Source organism: Bidens hawaiensis, unplaced genomic scaffold (assembly GCF_021521415.1).
Source record: "Bidens hawaiensis isolate Kalapana, Puna unplaced genomic scaffold, B.hawaiensis_p1.1 tig00025457_1, whole genome shotgun sequence".
Taxonomy (NCBI): domain Eukaryota; kingdom Viridiplantae; phylum Streptophyta; class Magnoliopsida; order Asterales; family Asteraceae; genus Bidens; species Bidens hawaiensis.
The window spans coordinates 109,937-132,335 of NW_027494071.1; the positions used below are offsets into that span (position 1 = coordinate 109,937).

Here is a 22,399-nt window from a genome sequence, read left to right on the forward strand (position 1 = left end):
AGAACACTATGGAAAATAGTTGAGATGTTGTAGTGACCGTGCTCGACACCATGGCCTATGCTTTCTAGTTAACCTTGCCGCATGTCGGGTTGTCGTTGGCGACCCCACCCTTGATAATTTCTTCTTCCTTTACGTTTTGAGTAAATTATATAACTAGTCTACGCACTTTGTCAAAGGGTATTTTAGTCATTTTACACAAACTAAACAGAAATGCTAACAAGTGTTAATGTTAGACCTGAAACGTATTACACAATGAAAACCACGCTAAAAACGAGAATGCGAGATTGAGTTTGGCTAAATGTGTGATCACGGCAACTAAAAATGAGAATGCTAGATTGAGTTTGGTTGAAAGACATTGAACAACATACTATAGGTATCCTCATTAGCTTGAAGAACATGGGGAAGGCTCCTATGGTGGTTGTGATATGTTTGTTCTTCTTCCAGTGGATATGGTTCCCATTTCTCTACAAGAGGACCCAACACGTTAACCACATAACCCATGTTAGGTCTCTGAGACGGGTCACATGCCGTACAGTGGTATGCGAGCTCAGCCACCTTGAGGATGCTTTTAAGGGTTACTTCATCGTTAATATCAAGAACTTAATCTATACAACTTGTCATGTTTTCCTTAGAGAGAGGGAGCCTTCTAAACCATGTAGCTAGATGACATATCTCCTCTGAGATAGTTTCATGTACTGCTTTTCGACCCGTGACTAAGTCCATTAAACTACCCCAAATGCATAAACTATTAAGGAATGTAACAATCAAGATGGAGGAAATCAAGCTATAATAAATAATTAGAAATATTGTCTCCATATGTTTAGCCTTACAAATATCTTCTAATTATTTGTATCCCAATAGTTTAGCTCTTGCATTATATGGTATCATAAGCCTGCGTTTTTTTTTCCTCCCAAACCTCCATCATTCATTCAATTACTATTGCCAATCTCATGACATACCTCATCTCTTCACAATCTCTCACAGCAAACACCCTTACACATCAGCCTGCTGCCGTCTTTGTAGCCCACAACCACCATAGCAACAATAATAGGGCTGATCTCCAATCACAGCCACCTCTTTTACCAACTTCACAAAACACAACCACTCATAGGAGAAACCAATTATTCCTCGGTCGCTACCAATGGTGTCACACCAAAGGACATACCATTGCAACATGTAACTCATTCAACACAATGTTTACTAGCGCAGTTATACCGCCATTTACTTGTAACGTGCAGGTCTCGGACAAATCACCACAAATAAATTGGTGATTTGTCCCTTCATGTGACAAATGACATAAAAGCATTGTCCCTTCATGTCCCTTACGATGGAACCGATGAGCTCATAATCGGTGACGGTTCGTCTCTTACTATCACTCATATTGGTTCAATGGTAATCCACACACAAACCACTCCATTAATCTTAAAACACGTTCTTTGCGTTCCCTCAATTTCTCAAAGTATTATTTCTATATCTAGATTGTGTCAAGAAAATAATTTTAGAATCAAGTTCTATGATTCTGTTTTTGTCATAAAGGACCAACTTTCTAAAACCCCTCTTTTTAAAGGGACGACACGAAACGGGGTGTACGAAATATGCTCGTCACGCCCCTCGAATACTCCGACAATCTTCTCACTACAAAAGGCAAAGTCTAATAATTGGCACCATCGTTTGGGCCATCCAAATAATAAGACTTTGGAATTTTTATCTCCATTTATTTCTTGCATTCAAAATTTCCAAAATAATTGTAACTCTTGCCAAATACACAAAAGTCACAAATTACCCTTTTATCAATCAAGTTTAACTTCCAAAGCACCCCTAGATCTAATATTTTCCGATGTATGGTCATCGCCAATTACATCTTTCGATGGATTCAAATATTATATTATATTTGTCGACCATTACACTAAATACATATGGTTTTATCCAATTAAAAACAAATCCGATTCTTTATCCACATTCATTCGATTTCAAAATCTTGTCGAACACTACTTTAAAACTACTATTAAACAATTCTTTTCGGATAATGGAGGAGAATATGTCAAACTCACAACTCATCTTCAATCCCGGGGAGTGTCACACCTCACCTCTCCACCACATACACCCGAACACAACGGTTTTGCCGAGTGTAGACATCGTCACATAGTTGAAACCGGTCTTTCTCTACTGTCACACGCTAAACTACCAACCCATTTTTGGCCATTTGCCTTTACTACCGCGGCCTATCTAATTAACCGTCTTCCCACTCCCACCCTCCAAAACACATCCCCACATTTTCGACTTTTTAACAAACAACCAAACTACGATAATCTGAGAAGTTTTGGTTGTCTTTGTTATCCTTGGCTTCGATCTTATGTCTCGCATAAATTAGAACCCAAATCTAAACCTTGTATTTTTGTTGGTTAATCATCTTCCCAAAGTGCCTATTATGCACTTGATCCAACCACAAACAAAATATATACATCAAGACATGTTAAATTTGTTGAAGATCAATTCCCATATGAGACAATATCAAATACCACCAACCCTTCATACCCAGACCCTAATATTTGATTTTCCATAAATTTATCCACTGTACCAAAAACTATTACCTCAAATATTTCGTCTAATACCTCAAATCCAAACCCCCCATCGTCTTTCAATCCCACAGATCATAACACCATAGATATTGAGCCTATTACTACAACCCATCAGCCCCATAACTCACTGGAACCCAACAATCAAGATGCAACCCCAACCTATATCACTACGGCCCACTCCCCACCCCAACAAATCACTTTAAACCCTCAGTTCAATTCACATTTACCAGGCAATCAAACTCACAACCAATCGTCCACTGTCGCCACCAACCCATCTTCACAAAACAACACCCAAATACCCGCCCACACTCATAACTTGGACCAGCCACAAATAATCAACGATCAAATTCCTACCACTAATGTACAACCTCCCACCGCCCCCCTCAACATTTCCACAACTGAACCTCTTGCCCAACCAAACCCCGCTATCGAACCACCCAAAACTACTCTCCGCACCCGCAAACCGAACCCACGCTACCATAACCCTGACTTCCAACTGTATACTGCCACAAACGGTCCCGTAACCGAACCGTCAAATATCACCCAAGCACTCAAACACCTCTCATGGCGTAATGCCATGACTCAAGAATTTGATGCCCTACAAAACAATAACACATGGACTCTTGTTCCTCCTTCCAAAGCCGTTAATTTAATCGGAAATAAATGGGTCTTCCGCACCAAGTATAATCCGGATGGCTCCATTGAACGCCTTAAAGCACGTCTAGTTGCAAAGGGTTTTCATCAAAGGCCGGGAATTGATTTTGCCGAGACGTTTAGTCCCGTTGTCAAACCCGCCACTCTTCGTCTCATCCTCTCTCTAGCCGTATCACAAAAATGGAATCTTCGACAACCAGATATTAATAATGCCTTTCTTCAAGGCACATTAACCGAAGATGTGTACATGGCACAACCTCCTGGTTTCATCCATCCCTCTTTCCCTTCTCATGTATGCAAACTTAATAAAGCCATCTACGGCCTACGCCAAGCCTCACGCGCATGGTACGAAGAATTGAAAAACTACCTTCACTCTAAACATTTCCAGCCCACCATCTCCGATCCTTCCTTATTTATCCAAACAAACAATCCTTCTCCTATATTTATTCTCGTCTACGTTGATGATATTATCATCACCGGTCCATCTCCTCAAACCGTAAATGACTTCATATCCACACTCGCCATGAAATTCTCCCTTAAAGATCTTGGCAATCTTTCTTATTTTCTTGGTGTTGAAGTTCTACCTCACCCTCAAGGAATTCTCTTATCTCTAAATACATGCATGATCTTCTCAAGCGTGCCAATATGAGTGATTGTAAACCGACAACTACACCAATTATGTGCTCCGAACCACTCACCTTGCATGACGGAACACCACTTCAAAACCATCCGAATACCGTGCTTTAGTCGGTTCGTTACAATACTTAACACTTACAAGGCCGGATGTTGCTTTTACCGTGAACAAGCTTTCACAATTTATGCATGCACCAACCACAACACATTGGCATGCCCTCAAACGGTTGCTCCGGTACCTTCATGGTTCAATTCACAAAGGTCTTCTAATAAAAAATGCATCCCCGTTACATCTTCATGGTTTCGCCGATGCCGATTGGGCGGGCGACAAAGATAATTATCGAAGCACCACCGGATATATCGTATACCTTGGATCAAACCCCATTGCTTGGAGTTTAAAGAGGCAAAGTACTTTAGCTCGTTCCTCAACAGAAGCTGAATTTCGTGCCATAGCTTCGGTCACCACAGAAGTCATTTGGGCTAAATCTCTTCTGAAAGAACTTGGCTACACATCGGTTTCAACACCAACTATATTTTGTGACAATATGAGTGCAACACAATATTCTGCCAACCCGGTGTTTCACTCACGTATGAAACATCTTGCTCTCGATTTCCACTTTGTACGCGAACAAGTCCAAGATCGTTCTATACGAGTCACACACATTACCGGGGACGACCAATTAGCCGATGCCCTAACCAAACCGCTACCACGATCAAGATTCAATTATCTTATATCCAAGATTGGACTAACAACAAGACCGTCCATCTTGCGGGAGCATATTAAGGAATGTAACAATCAAGATGGAGGAAATCAAGCTAAAATAAATAATTAGAAATATTGCCTCCATATGTTTAGCCTTACAAATATCTTCTAATTATTTGTATCCCAATAGTTTAGCTCTTGCATTATTTAGATCAATCTTGACATTGTATTTATACATGTATATTGTGAATAATACAAGTGTGTTTCACAATAATAATCAATCTTCTATATAAACATCCACCTTTGTTGTCACCCTCCCGGTGCCTATTTTCTCAAAAAAAAGAAGTTTGAATTTTAGGTTCTTGTAATACTTTCATATAAACTAGAGACCATTCATGTATTTTACTTTTATTATAATTATCACGAAAAAAATACTAAAAGAATTGGAGGTGGTGTAGTTCTCACCGGCATACTCTGGTGGTAGATAACCAAATGTCCCCGCCAATCTGGTATCAACAGAGTACTTCCCATCAAGCAAAATCTTAACCAAACCGAAATCTGCTACCTTGGCTCTCATGTCATCATCAAGAAGAATGTTAGCTGACTTTAAGTCTCGATGAATGAAGCGTTGTTGTGCCAAACTATGCAAATATTCCACCCCTCTTCCTACATCTAGAGCAATCGAAACCCTTTGTTTCCAACTAAGAGGGGGGATTTGAACTTCTCTCCGGTCAAACAAATGTTGACTTAAAGTTCCTTGGGCATGAATTCATATACCAAAAGCCTTTCGTTGCCGTTAATGCAATTACCAAGAAGTGACACAAGATGTTTATGTCTAACTTTCGTTAAAACTTCAATTTCCGCTTGGAACTCTTTCATTCCCTTTGTTCCCGTCGCATCAGATTTCATCCTCTTGACTGCAATCATAATTCCATCATGTAACATGCCTTTATAAACAACTCCAAATCCGCCCCTCCCCAACACATTGTTGTCACTAAAATGATTAGTGACTTGTTCAAGCACTTGAATGGAAATAATTAAATTACCATTTCCAGATATAGGCATCTCGTCATGATCCACACTTTGTAACTTGGTAGGCGCTCCATAACACTTATAGTAACACACATACGATAAAATCCCAACAAAAACAAGAGCACCAACCACAATACCAATAACCATATTTGTTGAAACAGGCGACCCCTTTGAATGCGGAGGTGGGCTTCCACCTGAAACGGTAGAGATGTTTTGACCTAATAAAATGTTGTTTTCATGTGAAAACCTCACATTTTGGGGGAATTCAGGTATAGGCCCCGAAAGATTATTGTTTGACACATCAAGAAGTTGAAGATTCGACAAAGATGCCAAGATTTTGGGAATGGAACCCGTAAGATCATTGTCATTTAGTGCTAGACTCCTCAACCAAGTCAAGTTCCCGAAGGAGGGTGAAATAGTACCCGAAAACTTTTGTTTTCCAAAGTTTACTCCGGTCACATTCTCCCCGTAAGAATCACATGTAATAAAGAACCAATTGGCACAAGCATCATTACCACGCCAAGATACCGCCAATGACATTGGATACCCTAGAGCTCCGGCAACCTCAAGGAGGACCGTCACTTGTGGATTACACTCTCCAGGCATAGGTAAACAGAAACTATTACCACTGAATTCTAATTCTACACCGCTTTGAAATACAGGCAATGGACCTTGCAACTTATTGTTATGTAAGGTAATATTGGCTAAATTAGGGAGAGACATTAAAGAATTAGGAACTAAACTTGTTAATTGATTATCCCTAAGTTGCAAATCAAACACATTGATGCATTTTGATGGATCCGGTATGGGACCGGTGAATGCATTAGCATGTAGCCAAACTTGATTAAGATTAGTCATGGAAGAGAGTACGTCAAGCGTGCCAGAAAGGCCTTGTTTTTGATTGTTTAGCCAAAGATTTTGAATTTCCAATCCACCAAAGCTTGCAGGCAGGGTTCCGGTGAGATCATTGTAAGACAGATGGAGGTTCCGCAAATTATGTAAATTATAAAAAGTATCCGGAATGGACCTAACAATGTTAGCATTGCTAGCTTCAAATGTTTGTAAATTGGTGAATTGAGTGACGTCGTTAGGGAGACTCCACGACGACATAATTGGATTATCGGAAATGCTAAAACTAACTAGATTGGTGGGACCGAAAAGAAACCCTAAAGGAAGTGAACTAAAGTTATTGTTGTCTTGGAACACTTGTTCAAGGAAATTGAGGTTAGCTAATGTAGGTATCTCACCGGAGAGTGAGTTGCGTCTAAGATCCAAGATTTTGAGCTTTGAGAGTTTGTTGAGATCGTTTGGGAGAGTTCCCACGAGTGATTTAGAAGGTAGTTTGATGATGTCTACACGATTTGATATGTCACATGAGATTTCTTCCCAATCACAAAAGTTGTTGGTTTTCCAGGTGGATGGAGTAGGAGAAATGGAGGTGAAAAGCTTTAGCATGACGGAGGCGTCATCAGCAGTGGAGAAGGAGAGGAGCAGGATGAAGGATGCGAGGCGGAGGCGGTGGCAGCGGTGGTGATCACAAGCCATTGTTTTCTAGTTTGTGTAGACAACAAAGAAGTATAAGACGAAGACTATTATAAGATAGTAATTTGATAGACTGAGAAAATTGTATTAGTTTAAACTTTAAAATATAAATAAAGCATACTACCAGCTATAAGCAATTAAGCATTGACGGTGCATTTTATAATGTACTTATTTGGTATTAAATATTTAGGAATTTTAAGGATAATGAATTTTTGGTATTATTATATAATACTAATCACATAACAAGTATTTTCGATCATATAAAGCATCCACAGCAATAAACCCATACAAACCGACATATCATTGTCACATCAAATTCCAAACTTTTCTTACAAACTTTCACTCTCTTCCACAACAATAAACCTTCACAAACCTATTAAAAAATAGTAATTATGTATATATATATATATATATGTATATGTTTATGTACATATAGTATTTGTGTGTATAAAATATGTGGACCCACAATGCATGTTTGTAGCAAGTTTGAAGAGACAAACTCAAATTCCAAACTTTTCTTACAAACTTTCACTCTCTTCCACAACAATAAACCTTCACAAACCTATTAAAAAATAGTAATTATGTATATATATATATATATATATGTATATGTATATGTACATATAGTATTTGTGTGTATAAAATATGTGGACCCACAATGCATGTTTTGTAGCAAGTTTGAAGAGACAAACTTGCCACAAACTTCAAAGTTCCACAATGGTTGATTTAAACTCTCTCTAAGTTTGTTGGGTGCCACATAAATTCAAACTTTGGGATATGTAGTCCAATGTGGGTGCTCTAAGTATTGACGTAAAATCTGGATGTGTGATCAGAGGATAAAACGAGTCGTGCAAAATGCAAATGAAGCAATGTCAACAATGAGAGGAGTTCCTCTGGTCATTGTAAGTAAACTTTATGTATATATTTGTGTATGTATAATTTGTATACATATGTATTTGTGTATATTTTTAAGAAATAATGTTTGTAAATAGTATTTGGAATGTTAAGTTAGAAATCTATGGAAAATAGTTGAGACCGAAAAACCTCTTGTCAATTCAAACTTCTGAACGAGTATATATGAGTATTGAAGTAAAAGTTTGTTTTATTAAAAGTATCCCCGTGAAAGGCATTAACTTGATTTTGCAAACAAGGGAAGTTAATCTAAGATTTGTTGGGCCTTTCAAAACTATTGCTCGAGACAAGTAACGTACTGATTACAATTGGCAGAAGAACTAAGTGGAAAACATAATACATTCCATGTGTCACATCTGTGTAAGTGTTTAATTGACAAACTACATCCCCGACAACTTCGAAATAAAGATATCAACTGAGTTAAAGTTTAATAGAAATATAGAAAGGGCTCTAACGTGATATGGGGATCGGAAGATGAAATGAGGAAGTATTATCTGTATATAGTTTTATTTTCTATCTAAACTAGTTTTGAGGATGAAACCCTAATTAGTGTGTGTGTGTGGGTGTGTGTGTGGGGGGGGGGGGGGGGGAGGGGTATTTGTAACATCCAATTTAGGTTTTATATATAAAGAACTTGTTTATATTAATCCAAAGTAGTTAAAAACGGGGTGTTGCTAAACGCCTAAACGTATCCCCCTCCGCTTTATATTTACTAAACATACTCCATCCCTCAAGTTGTGCATTAATACGATTTAAACCTTTTTATGTTCTCTTTACCATTTTGTTATCTTTTATTATCATTGTTATTTTAAAAAGTTTTTTTATTCTTTAAAGAGTTTTTCTTTTGAGTGTTTTAGTACAGTTTTTTAAAAAGTGTTTTAATACTTTAGTGTATGTTTTTATTAAATAATTTTTAGAGATAACTTACATTTTTTAAAAAAAAAATCGCATTGTTTTAAATCAATAAAAGAGATTAAACAACATCGACTTGATCAACAAGTTGGTTCTTTTATGATGTGACAATAATCTTATACTCCTGAACCTAACAAAATATATTCAAATGATTTTTTTTTGTCGAACATGAGACATATAATAAGATAAAAATATACAAATCGTTTTATTGCTTTTATAAAGAGATTATATCATTATTTCTTTAAATATATTATAAATATTATTGTTATGATAAAGAATAATAAACACTAAAGGAGAGAAAATAAAAAAAATCTTTACAAAAAATAATGAATATTACTATTATGATAAGCTTTACAAAATATGTTAGATGATAGTAATATGTTAAATAAATTTGTTAAAAAAAATGAAAGTATAGGGGGGGGGGGGTATGACAAATATATGAGGAGGGTTAGTTTAGCCTAACTCTTAAAAATGATGTCATTTAATTGTTTTGATGAGATCACAACGTACCTTTACAGTAATTCAGATTATTTTCATTTTCAAAATCCACAAAATATTAATGTTGATTATTCATTGATTCTGATTGTTTACTGACACTTCGGATAATTCTGATTTGGATTTTACGTTTAGAAATACATGCTTAATTGATTATTTCGTGGACCATATGCTTTTCAAAATCCTTATTGACGTTTTGAACTTTGAAGTATACTCACTTGTTATTCAAAAGTTTATTTAAATTATAGGTTTATTTTATATATACATTCATCAATATTTACTTTCCAATAATTGAAAAGTTATGAGTTTTATGTGATAATTGAAAAGTTAATTTTCTTTTATACATTCATAAATATATATTCTTATTTTTGAAGAGAGAAACTCATGGGTAGATAGATAGATACAAGATAATATCAAAATTACATGTTCATGTGTTATATTTGTGTACTTCATTTTTATCATCTTAATTGTTGGTGATCAAAATGCCATCAAGGTTTCTTTTCTACACTCTTCTACTTTTACAAACTTTTAAACAAGGTGTTTCATAAAATTCCAAATTTGTCATCGCGATGTGGTTACGACACTTAAGTTTTCACACAAGTTTTTTCAACACCGAGCCAAAACCTGTGTATGGCCATACACTTTAAATTCACGAATGAATATAGTGTTAGGAACAATGACAATTTTAAGGTCAAGTGCATGACTATTAAAAATGGATCCATATGATTTATGAATTGAAGAGAAAATAAGAGCAAAGTTACAAATTCATTGTTTCCTCAAACATTCATATCCTCTTTGCAAAGAATATTTGTTCGTTATATGGTTATTAGAATTTCATGATTTCATATGCATTCGGGACTCTTAAATTAAAGACGGTAACAACTATATCTATTTATTAAAAATCCATTGGTCTCAACAAAACCAAAGACATAAACAAGTGGTTCCATCGAGGCAAACGCTAGAATAAACTCCTCTTCTAGTGTAACATTGTTTATGACATTCCTCAAAATGACATGGATCAAGGTTCCAAGTTTCTTTACACGCTTCAGCAAACAACCCCATGCTCCCTGAATCAGTTGGGCGTACAAAAAAAATTAATAATAATAATAAGTCATTAGAAGTGTGTTACCATAAGTAAAGCATTAGCAATCTACAAAATTTAAGTAATGTGCGCGTCGCTTGCTTACCGGCAAATGCAAGTATAAGAAATAGTGCAACATAAAGCTTGGTAGATGACATGATTATTAGTTGTTTGCTAGAAGATTATACAATGAAATTGCCCTTTTGGATGCTCCGAGATTATGAATAATAGATCTGAAATCACTACAATAATAATTCAAAGCAGATTCAAAAAATGATACATGTAAATGTAGCCTAACTAACTAACTAACAGAAGCAATGAGCACCAATCAACTAACTAACTAACTAATTAACAGAAGCATAAATCACTTAATAGAGAAAGCAGATCTGTAAGTTATAACTTGTTTATTAATTATTATAAACCAAATCACAAAGCATAACATATATAGATCTAGCCTTTATACCGAATCATATTACTGAAAATCAATCTAAATAGTTTAAGATCTATAACTTGTGTATACACTATACACTAGAATGAAAGTAGATCTAGTATTAATAACTATGAATGTAACAGGTAGACCATAAATCACTTGCAAAATGAACAAATTAATTAACACATATTGAATGAACCAGATCTGTAACTTGTAGCATTATTATTATTATTATTATTATTATTATTATTATTATTATATACCAGATCTATACGTCCGTACGCATCAGATCTTAAAATGGTTTGAGTGAAAAGTGAGGGTGAGACGGTGAGTTGATGAAGAAAATAGGGGAATATAGGCGTCTGTGTTTGTGGTGGCTGAATGGAGACTTTGTGGTGATGGTGAAGATGATGATTTGTAAGGAAAAAATAAAAAAATTTTATTATAAAACTTGAGGTGAGATTCATATATTAAATGGAGTTGATTCTTGAGCTTCATAAATACTCAGAGTTTTCTAAAAGGAAGGCGAAGTCTTTTTACACGGTTTGCCTAGTCTTATTGTGGTGTTTATAGAGGGCGCGAAATGACATGGTATTTAATGGTATGGTGATCATGGTGGATAGTGTAGTAAGTGAAATTAAAGGACTTAGTTATCTTTTGGTTAAAAATAGGTCGGGAGTGTCTCAATTGTCTTGAGAGGATTGGTGTAGATTTAAAGTGTACTGAGTTTTTTTCTTTTTGGTGTCTGTTTCGGTTGTGGTGTCGGGCTAGTTTCTTGCTAGTCCGATTTATTTTAATAAAATTTGCTTTTGTTGGCCGTTAAAAAAAATGGAGTTAATTCTTAAACTCACCTCCACTAAAATAAAATAGTTATTTCACGTCCACGTTTCACATCCATTTTCATTAACTCAGAATTTGTTTCAAGTCCGTTAATCATTTTTCACGTCCACTGACACGTTTGTTACTTCTCCTTTGTTCACTTCGTCTTCTTCATGTAGCTCGCATGTATCTATGCCAAAATCGGGTTGGGTCGGGCAAATTCATTTTCCTCGGTCAAAGACTGAACCTAAACCCGAAACCGAAATTTTGTAGAATTAAGAACCGAAAACCAACCGAAATATATAGGGTCGGTCCGGTTTAGGTCATTTTTCGGGTCGGGTTTCGGTTATCTTGGGTATAACCCGAATTTTGCACACACCTAATATATATAGGTACATGTAAATGTGTAATGTACAAGCAAGTGGTTTTTGTTTTATTATAGTGGTATGAGTTTAGTGTTTTTTTTTTAATATGGAAAATGTGTGTTCCATGTTTTTTTAATAAACACGAGTTTTTTATGAAGGAATATTTACGTTACGACCGGTCGATATTCTTATATTTTGTTGGGTATGCGGGAAGCATGCTTGTTTGGACTTTATAAGAGTGCCCTCTCTTGTTGGGTGTCACATCCCGACTTAGGGCCTAGGCGTGTGACCACAAGTTGGTACCTGTTTTGTAAATATATCAGAGTTTTGAATTGTTTTTAGGTTTGAATATAATATTAATTTACATTGAAAACTTACTCGGGAATTAAACACCCGAGTATGTGTTTACAAAAGATATGTTCATGTTACAAGGATTATCAGTTATCAAAAACGGAGCCATCCGATACACGCATCTATCTTCATTATGACTCCAATCCTTGCTATTGCTATTGATACTTAATTACCTGCAATGGTTGGGAAAAATACGTCAACTATATGCTGGTGAACACGTATGACTCGATAAAACATTTTAAATGACTTTACAATACAAACGTAGTTTTCTTGATAATCTCAGCGGAAACATTCTACTTCCGGTATATATACCACTGCCCTACACACACAACGGTATTCCCCGAGCCAAACGGCCCTGAACTGAGAACTGGTCATGACCGTTTAAGCTCTCGGCTTCATTGCCTTTGATTGATTGATTGAGCTTTAACAGTTATGTTTGGATCCATACACATGCGTATTCGGTCTGAGTTGATTTTATTCTCTACTTTGTATTTATAACGTTTTAGAGATTTCATTATCTCATGTAGACATTGATTGACTCGTTAAGACAAACACCCGTTTGTCTTATTGAGTATAAACATGTTTTGACTGATAAAAAGGTTAACGTATTCACCTGTACTGTCGGTGTTGGAAAACCTTGACTGATTGATTGATTGATTGTGAATGATATTAACCTATACATAAATAGGTTTGTATGAATGCTTTTGAATGGTGTTTCTTGATTAAGCTATGATTGTAAGCTTAACCTTGAAATCGTTTATCTTTGATTGTGATTGAAAACACTTGGTTTTATGTGACGTTTGATATAGCATGCTTTGGCCTAATAGGTTCTAACACGTTGGTAAGTTTCTCCAGGTAAGTAAACGGGTCCCTTGGTTGATTGGGATTTATGCGAATTACTTTTCCTTAGGCAAGAAACTTACTACTAGTGATATCCCCCTTCCAGTTACTACATGCCCGTCAAATATCTCTTTTGTTTGACATTACTTCATCATGAAGTAACGTTTATGAAAACATGATTGTGAATGATTTGTAAAATACGATCAAGGTTAAAGGCCATAGCCTCAATTGATAGTCTAAGCTATAATTCAAATAACTTAAACGTAACTCCTACCTTAATTCGGATGCTTAGATTGATAATAAGAAAAAGGCAGGATCTTGATCTACTCGATTATATGATTGCTAGCTTGATTATAACTTCGTTTCTTGCACGAATTACGAGAAAAACAGCACGTCGTCTTGCTACGGCGAGAGGGCACGCTTTCCGAGGTAACGTGTGTGAATGTAGAGGTGTATTTTGGGATGAATGGGTTCAATCCCGTAACCATCTATTTATAGGCTGAAATCGGACCCTATCGCGATACGCGATGGGTTCCTTGTGACCCGTCGCGTATCGCGACGCCGCAAAAGACGCCGCCTTTATCTGTGTGTGACACGTGGCCTGTCGTATCGTGCCACGTGTTGACACGTGGTTGGACACGTGTCCAGGTTATTTAACCTGGTCATCGCGCTATGCGATGCTTCCTTGGGTTGAGCTGTCGCGTATCGCCAAGCCGTCCATTTCCGGGTTTATGTGCAAGGTCATCGCACTACGCGATGGGTTAAACCTTACCCCGTCGCGTATCGCGATGAGTTCAAATTTTCAGAATGTTCATTTTTGGTCCTTATACTTTCTAAGTTAGTATTTTAGGCCTAATTTAAAAAGGGTAAAAGACGCCGTGTTACATTGGGCTTAGAGACAATGAGTTTGTAGCAGGTCAGGCAACATTGAAGGCTGCATTGGGCAAGGTTGCTAAACACGAGAGAGCCTATTTGAAGAATCAACACGTGTTTATCTCCTTTGCCTTTGCCTTTGACACTTTTGGTTTCTTAGCTCTGGATGTCGTGGACCTTTTGAACAGAGTTCAGAAAGTCGTACATTGTAACTTATTGGCCTATAAAAACCGAAACTTTGTATTTAATAGGATTAAGTTTTCTATCCAAAAGGGGGTTACGGCACAGCTTGTTACCCGCTTACCTGTCATTGTATTGTAAATTGTTTGGATGCTTTTTTATCGAAAAGGAATTATCAAAAATAAGTGGAGGGGCCATGGTGTTTTTCACACACACACACACTCCCCCCCCCCCCCTCTCTCTCTCTCACAAACACACATACACATAAGAGGTTTTAAAACACAACGAAGCTTTATGGAGAGGAGCTTTAAAACCCCATTTTTTACGTCACGATGACGTAGAGGGATGGTAAAGCCCATCGACAACACACGACCTTAATGTGCAAGTTCTTTCTAAACTCTAAAACCAACGTGACCCACTTTATTTTTTACTCTTTTGTGAAATGTGCTATCTGTGGTCGATCAGATTGTTGGCATAATCACCATGATAAGATAACATTTTTCGCTATGATGGCACTCTGTTGTTAAAAAAAAGAGTGCCACCAATTATTACACTTTTAGTACAAAGCTTTGATAAACACGTGTTTATCTCTTTTGCCTTTGACACTTTTGGTTTCTTAGCTCTGGATGTCGTGGACCTTTTGAACAGAGTTCAGAAAGTCGTACATTGTAACTTATTGGCCTATAAAAACCGAAACTTTGTATTTAATAGGATTAAGTTTTCTATCCAAAAGGGGGTTACGGCACAGCTTGTTACCCGCTTACCTGTCATTGTATTGTAAATTGTTTGGATGCTTTTTTATCGAAAAGGAATTATCAAAAATAAGTGGAGGGGCCATGGTGTTTTTCACACACACACACACTCCCCCCCCCCTCTCTCTCTCTCACACAAACACACATACACATAAGAGGTTTTAAAACACAACGAAGCTTTATGGAGAGGAGCTTTAAAACCCCATTTTTTACGTCACGATGACGTAGAGGGATGGTAAAGCCCATCGACAACACACGACCTTAATGTGCAAGTTCTTTCTAAACTCTAAAACCAACGTGACCCACTTTATTTTTTACTCTTTTGTGAAATGTGCTATCTGTGGTCGATCAGATTGTTGGCATAATCACCATGATAAGATAACATTTTTCGGTACTGTGTGTGTAAGAGATGGAATTATGTCAATTATCACCGGACACATGTTTATCAAAGCTTTGTACTAAAAGTGTAATAATTGGTGGCACTCTTTTTTTTAACAACAGAGTGCCATCATAGCCAAATATACGATCCCTTTTAGAAAATGCTTCCCTTTGTTGCACCACTTTTAATTAATCATGTTACAAAATCCTAAATGGCACAATATAATGACTACTTTTTCACTTAAATTTTTTTGTAGAATTGAGAAGCGTTTGATGTGCTCAGATCGGTTTATACCATCATCATAGCACAAATGAGTTACCATAAAACAAGGCTCGGATCTCCGATATGATTGAAACATATGTTGCTGTTTCAAATAACGGAGCGTCATCATATAGCATAATTCGCACACCAATTGTAACCATTAAAGTACATGCAATCTTCTATATAATAGATACAACTAAATATCATAAGGAGTCGCAACGGACCAACATTAGATGTGCTCAAATCTGTTTCAAACCATCATCATATCACAAATGAATTAAAATGAATCAAGGGTAAAAGACGAATCCGATCACAACCTTGAACACCATTCAACCAATAAACACTCAAAAACAACCACTAACATGATAATAGTCTCATAATTTCAACCCGCAATCAGAGAATCGCATCAAAGTTATATAAACAACTTATCAGTTGTATAAAAACCAAAATAAACTAGAGGGCATGATTAATAAATCATTGAGTTTATTTAAAAACAAAGTTGAAAGAATAGTTTCAATATTTCTGAAACTATAAAAGACTGTTGATCAGTTCTTCATGTATGTAATAGAAAACATGGATATTATGATAAACCTATAACTAAAACATACCTGTCACAGCAGAGAGAGAGAGGCCACGGCTGATGAGAACGATCCAAAGACATGACAGTCAGCTTGGTCGGATTCCCTTTAGGATGTATATTAGTGATGGGGATTAGGGTTCTTGAGTAATCGAATAATATAGAGGGAGAGAGGCTCACGAATTTATGTGAGGGTTTAGGGTTAAGTTATTTGATGTTAATTAGTCTCTCCATATTTATATACATCTAAGGGGAAACCCTTGATTAGCAAGAAAGGGTAATTTGGTCCATCAACAATTACCTAGCTAATATAATAATAAGGTATAATTTAATTAACTTTGATCTATTATAATATAAATGATCATGTAGGCCATACATAAATATACATATCCATATATTTATTCTTACATTCTCCCACTTGGCCAAATAATCATTTATTATGAGCATTAGATTAGTCTGCAGATTTTAACACTCATTTTAGCTTTAAACTTAAACTAGAGCAGAGAAATACAGTCATTGAATTGAACATAAGCTCAAGACCCCCATTAATCATACTGCAGTCCTTGTTTAAAACCTAAGTAGTTATGATCAAAATTATATAAGTAAGCCCTTCAAATATTTGATTTGTATAATAATTTGTCTATATGTCATTACGCATGCAGAACATATTAAGAGACATACAAAATCAAAACTAAGGAAATGCTATTAAATAAAATGTAAATAAGTGCAATATGCAATTAAATAAGGTCTTCAGTAAATCCCATATTAGCAACATGTTCTTTAAAAACTTTAGGTGGGAGACCTTTAGTCATCGGATCCGCTAGCATATTATGTGTACTAATATACTCAATACAAAGTTTATTTTCCTCAACTCGTTCACGCACGAACAAATACTTTGTATCAAGATATAAACCAGCTCCAGTCGAACTGTTACTGTTCGAGAAATTAACGGCAGCTGAATTATCACAATAAAGCTTCAATGGCCTAGAAATAGAATTGACTAATTTGAGTCCGGAGATCAGATTTTTAAGCAACATTCCACAGCAGGTAGCATTATAAACAGCTATGTATTTTGCCATCATATTGGAAGTAGTCGTTAGTTGTTGCTTATGACTACTCCATGAGATGGGATCGCCTGCTAACATAAAGATATACCCCAAAGTGGTCTTCTTGTCATCTTTGCATTTAGCAAAGTCAGAATCAGAATAAACTACCACTTCTAAATTGTCACTTCTTCTACAAGTCAGTTTGTAGTCTTTCGTCCTTTGAAGATATCGAAGAACCTTCTTAGCTGCTTTCCATTGTTCAAGGCCAGGATTAGTTTGATAACGGCGTAACATTCCAGAAATATAAGCAACATCTGGACGAATACAAACTTGTGCATACATAAGGCTCCCGATTACTGATGCATAAGGTATCAATCTCATTTGCTCCTTTTCAACCTCTGTTTTCAGACATTGGAATGCCCCAAAAACGTCTCCTTTAACTAAAGGAGCTGCAGTTGGGTTACAATGTTGCATTTTGTAACGAGTAAGGACACGGTCAATGTAGGCCCTTTGAGATAATCCTAAGATCCCTCTATGTCTGTTTCGGTGAATTTCGATGCCAATAACATAAGAGGCATCTCCGAGATCCTTCATGTCGAAGTTATGCGAAAGTAATCGCTTCGATTCATGCAACATGTCTAAACTATTACTTGCCAATAGAATATCATCTACGTAAAGGACAAGTATAGTAAACTTACTCCCACTCATTTTGAGGTAGGTGCATTGATCAACTTGATTCTTTGCAAATCCATGTTTCTTCATGACTTCATCAAACTTTAGGTACCATTGACGTGATGCTTGTTTCAACCCATATATTGACTTCCTGAGCTTACAGACTAGATGTTCTTGACCTTCAGGTTGCTTCATGTACACCTGATGCGTGCTGTGTAGCTTGTATAAAATATGATAGATTGGATATTTAGCTTTTGCACAAGATCGTGTTTTAAATTTATAAAAGTGATTTATACAAAGACTAAACACACAAAAAATAGGCAAGTGTACCTATCGTATATGTAGAATAGTATTGGTAAGAACCAAGTATCGATCCGTGGACACAAAGGTTTCTAATAATAAATCGTTGTTTTACTTCAATCGGAGGTTTTAATCATTTTGAGGTTAATTTTTGAACTTTTTATAAAATATAAATAATTATATATATATATATATATATATATATATATATATATATATAATATAGGTGACCAGGATAAGAAATTCTAAACGAGTTGTTCAATTATACGAAGGCTGCCATCTAAGATCAAGAATCCACTCCATTTTAGCATTGATAATTAATATGTAGACATGTGATAAACTTACCGTAGCAATATATGATAGATAACTCATTAACCCAAAGTGAGCTCTTTGGCACTAAGGAGATGATATACGCATTTTAAAGTCCACCCTTTCCTAATGTCATACCATCTCAATGATGTCAATTTAAGTTGGTAAGTAGTTTCGTTAAGTAGAAAGATTATGATTGACTTCAATTTCTCGAATACCAATTCTAACAACTTCGGGTGATTGTAGTTCATCACACAACCTCCCCTTGGTTGATTTAAGTAGGTTATGATTACACATTCCATTAACATATGGTTTCTTTAGCTAATTTGATATCCTAAGCAAAGCCATTTTCGGTTTACCAAGGTTTAGAAAAATACACCATAACTTATATCTCATCATTTCTAAGTACAATATAAGGATCCATGTTTCGATAATGTATCAAAGTATTTCTATCTTTCAAGAACATGAATCGATCATGAACGATTGCCAAAGAGATTGACAACCACCAACTTTGAATTAGTGATTTAAGATGGTGAAACATTTCTCATCAAAAGATAATTGTAATATAACCATGTACTTAACTAGACTACATCACATGTCTTGATTAATTATCAAGTAAAACAAAGCTTCTTCATAGATTTTAGATGGTAAAAGGAGTTTAGCTCATAATGAGCATTATGATGAACATTAAGATGATTGATAATAACAAATACATGATTAAACTTGGAACAATCTAACCAAATGTAGATGAATCCTTCTTCTTAATGATGGGGATGATGGTTGATGATGATGATTAGTGGTTATGACCTCCAAACCTTCAAACTCTTCACTAGATCTTCAAGGTGAGTGTTAGTGTGTGTTTTTATAAGAGAGAATCGGATAGAAATCTTTTCAAGACACACTTGATGAATGCAACATGAGCCACTATTTATAGGCAATCTGGATGGTGAGGCACGGCCCCGTGCTTGATGAGCACGGCCCCGTGTATTTTTATGACATGTGCCAGATTTGTTTTGTCTTTTGTGTGAGCTGGCAACGGCCCCGTGGTTAGCAGGCACGGTCCCGTGCTTTTTAGTGACATGTGCTCAATTCTTCTTTGTCTTTTCTGCATTCCTGTCCACGGCCCCGTGCATGCTAAGCACAGCCCCGTGCTTTTGTTCTCAGATTTTGTCTTTTCTTGTTCCATAAGCATGGGGGCGTGTTTCTTTGTTTTCTTGTGTTTTCTTCTGTTTTTCTTCATCTTTTTGCTTGTTTCTTCGTTTGAGGTTTGGTTTCACCTGAAATTACGTTTTATTATGATAAGTAGCATTTTATGCTATGTTATTAGATAGAAATTGCAGTTTTTAGAGATTATTTGATGCTGAAAAGATGTATATTTCTATGTACATCAAACATTCCCACACTTGAACATTGCTTGTCCTCAAGCAATCGTCTTTTAAATGTTCTCTAAAAACAACAAATTTAGATTATAGCTATTCCTTAAGCGAGCTCCAAGAAGATGAAACAAAATAACCAATCTTTATGTTAGTGATAAATAAGAGAGAACTTTTGTTTTTATGAGCTTCTGTTTATGCAAAACGTCACGTTCTCACAATGTTCACTCACACTCGGTTTTTATATCTGATCATACCTGGGATGTAGGTATGTGAACACTCTTAGCCAAAATGCAACCTGTGATAAATAAGCTTGTAAGAAGTTCAAATCTCCACCTTTTGAAGGGTTGCATAGATCAGAAGGTAAAAAGGGGTTCCGGTTTAGTGTGAGTAGGGATTGGTATTTTGTGGTGGTTCAAGGTTTAATGGTAAATACAACTTCCGCTGTTTGTCGGGAGTCTTGAGATGTCTTCAATGGTTAGCTCCTTTTCTTCGATATTTTTTAAATACTATATTCCTAATAACTCTTTTAAGGTCAGATCGTCAAGACCAGTTTTATCGAGGATGTGGATTAATTCTTTCTCAATCCTGTTATGAATATAACTTCCAACTCTAATTGATCGTTCGGCTTTGAGCCTAATAGCCCCCATCCTCATTAGTTCGGTATATTCATGCTGAGACTGAGTTTGACTTTTTCTACATCTTTCTTCGTGGGACCAGTTTCCGCAACCTAAGTATCGTTCATATCTTTTTGCTCTTCTCTTCATTGCGTTTTTGGAGATTCCACAGAATGGTGGCCTTTGTTCGTTTTGGCACCACTTTTTCATCACCTCATTGCTAAAGAGAAAGATTCTCTCCCTAAGTTCTGGAGGCAACCTAGGTTTTGTGAAGTGTATGCAGCAAAGGAAATTGAAATCGAAAGAATGCATTTCCAGTTCTTTAGGGTCTGCCGGTAAAAGACCAGTGTTGTATTTTACCGGTGAAAGTGGATAAGGTGATCGGGTTTTGTAGTTTTGGTAATGGGTTTAATGGAATTGTGTAAATATTACCTTCTTTTTTAAGCAACGCTTCGTGCGGTCTTGAAATGAATAATTGCGACAAGTTCTAAATCACATGAAACATATGACTCACTCAAAGCTTCTGAAAAAATATTTATACGGCATGAGGTTTATCTCACAGTAACGGAGGAATTGGGTATTAACGCCATATTTTGCATAACTTTATTCTCAATATTACAAAACTTCTTCTTACTTTTTCACTTTTATGTAATGATTGGTTATTTGCAAAAAATTTTCTTGGTTTTCTTTTTAGGTTTAGAATAATCTTTGTTTGCTGCAAAATATATTTGTTTTAGAGATTTTTATAATTAGTTGGACAAACAATTTGGTCAAGTAATTCCCCTCCCCACACTTGAATCTCACATTGTCCTCAATGTGATAAGATTCATGAAAATATAAAAATTCTAGTTGAGTATTATGGGTTAAAATGGAGAGTTACTTCCCTACGGGTTAACGAAATTTCGACAGAGCGTCCCTTGTTTGTCGTCCGTTTTCCTGTTTTTGTACCTGTATAATATAAAACTGCAAACAACCACAAACAACCAAGCATAAACTGCTGAAAATTGGGTATGGAATCATCCATCCCTAGCCCTATTGGGCTAAATTAGAACCTATCATAATGTCTTTGGCACCAACGACCATAAAATATCCAAATCAACATAAAAATAAACAAACAAGTATGATGAAAAGTAAATTGTTTAAAACACATAAAAAGTTCATGAAATACTACCAACCCGTAGTGAAAAATAGGGTTTGAAGTGATAGAAAGTTATTTTATTAAGTTAAAAACTCTTAACTGCCCTGACACAAAAAAACACGGCCCCGTGCTTCAGGAAGCACGGTACCGTGCTGCATAGTGCAGACAGTACTGTTTTGTTTATTTGTCGAGCCGGTTTGTTTTTAACTGGGTTTTTATTTTCTGGTTATTTTAAACTTGGTAAAAACATCCTAAATTTCATTAAGAACATAAAAGTAAAGACATAATTAAAGATAGATGAAATGAAAAGTACAACAACAATTCTCGGGTCCTAACACATAGTTCTAGCGGAAACAACTTAAACGAGAAACAAAGGCAGAAACTTCAACGGCCACCACTACCGAACAAGTCCTGGATGTGTGGTGGTGCTCGTTTGGCTTCCAAAAGTTCGTCAAGCTTTTTGTTGAGCATGACGATTTCTCGGTTGAGAAAGTTAAGTTTGGAAGTCACATCCTTGTGGTGGCCATCCACATGGAAGTTTTCGAACCTAAGCAAGTCGACTTTGTTAATCAAC

General features: G+C 36.1%; 1 pseudogene; it reads right to left on the bottom strand.

Annotated features, from left to right (window-relative positions):
* Positions 1-273: 273 nt before the first annotated feature.
* LOC143571648 (receptor-like kinase TMK4 pseudogene) lies at positions 274-7,146 on the bottom strand (annotated as a pseudogene).
* Positions 7,147-22,399: the final 15,253 nt, after the last annotated feature.